Source organism: Tupaia chinensis, unplaced genomic scaffold (assembly GCF_000334495.1).
Source record: "Tupaia chinensis unplaced genomic scaffold, TupChi_1.0 Scaffold000250_1, whole genome shotgun sequence".
Lineage (NCBI taxonomy): Eukaryota > Metazoa > Chordata > Mammalia > Scandentia > Tupaiidae > Tupaia > Tupaia belangeri.
The window spans coordinates 2,286,934-2,288,873 of NW_006159730.1; positions in this window are offsets into that span (position 1 = coordinate 2,286,934).

Sequence of the window (1,940 nt, forward strand, 5' to 3'; positions counted from 1 at the left end):
AGAAAGACAGAGAGAGAGAGAGAGAGAGAGAGAGAGTAAGCAAGCTGCCAGGTCCAAGGACTTGAATTGTGGTGGGCCATGTTTCTGACATGTTTCCAGCACCTTAACCATCATACCACCTGCTGGCCCCTAAAATAATTCTTAAAAAAAAATATTTATTTGGGCCTGGCAGGTGGTGTAATGGTTAGGGTGCTGGATTCCTACATGGCCAACCATGGTTCCAGTCCTGGACCTGGAGGCTTGCTTTCTCACTCTCCCTGTCTTTCTCTCTCTCTGGTCAAATTGAATAATAATATTAACTAATTATTTTTTATAATTTATTCATCATTAATGTTTTAAAATTTTTGTCTATAGGGCATGTGTGCTCACGAGAGAGAGGGAGAAAGAGGAAGAAAGAATGTAAGCTGCTAAGTCTGGGACTTGTACCATGGTCGGCCGTGTGAGAGTTCAATGCCTCAAACGCCATATCACCTTCTAGCCCTGGTCTTTTTTGTTGTTGTTATTTATTATTATTTTATTTAGCTTTATTTTAATTTGGCTAGAGAGAGAGAGAGAGAGAGAGAGAAAGAAAGACACCAGGTCTGGGACACATGTACCTGGCAGGTTTCAGGCCAACTCAGGATCTGAACCTGTGGTCAACCATGTGGCTTCCAGCACTGCAGATCAGTATGCTACCACCTGTACCACCACAGCTTGCCCCAAATCTTTTAAACAACAATGTGAGACATGAGAAGGGATAAGTAATAAAATTGCTCCTTGGTGATAAGAAGTTTAGGAACCAATTGACCTACAGTAGCCTTCACTCTAGCATCACTTTTTCTTATTGAAATGATTCCTGTTCTATTAAAATTTATCATTTAGTTGTATTTATTATTATTATTTCTAATTTGCTATTGGGCACATGCACTCAACCAGAGAGAGAGTGAGGGAAAGTTAGAAAGCAAGCTGCCAGGTCTGGGACCTGAATCACCGTCGGCCATGTGGGAGTCCAGCGCCCCTAACCACTGCACCATCTGCTGGCCCCTTTCCCGGTCTTTTAAAAGATGACTGGGGAATTGTGTAAACTGTCTACAACCAGAAATGGTTCTAATGACTCTAATAAACGATGGCACAACTACTTGTTAAGCTCTGCTATTGGTATGACTATGGAGGCAAAAGATTCATATTGTCCCTTAGGAATTTCTTTTGCCTTTCCATAAAGAGTTGATTCAATCTCTACCCTTCCTTAATTGCTTCTCTGGTTGTCATCACTATTAAGGCTGGGAATGGAAAAAAATTCCTCATTATGAAGGTTTGTAGAAAGATGTTTGCAGACTGAAGCAGTATTAAGAATTTAATTATGGGACCAGCAGATGGCATAATGGTTATGTTGCTGGACTCCCACGTAGCCAACCGTGGTACAAGTCCTGGACTCAGTAGCTTAAAACTCACATGGGGGGCCAGGAAGTGGTATAGTGATTAAAGGTGCCGGATTCCCACATGGGTGACTGCAGTTTGAGTCCTGGACCTGGTGGCCTGCTTTCTCACTTTTCTCTTTCTCTTTTTTTCTCTCTCTCTTCCCTTCTCTGGTCAAATTGAAATAAATAAATGAATAAATCTTTAAAAAAAAAAAAGAATTAAACTCATACTGGGTTTGTGTGCATGCGTTCCCAAAATCCCGAGAGGAGAATGAAGGAGAAGGGATTGAGGCATGTCCATCCCCCAGGGGGTGATTTCTCACTTACTGTCTCTGTCTCTGCCTATATCGAGAGCACACACACCCTATAGCAAAAATCTCTCTAGTATAGGGACCAGCAGTTGGCATAATGGCTACTCCCATGTAGTTGACCATGGTTTGAATCCCTGACCTGGTGGCTTAAACTCACACCGGGCACGTGTGCATGAGTGTGTGCCCAAGATCCCAAGAGGAGAATGGAGGAGAAGGGGTTGCCGTGTGGCCA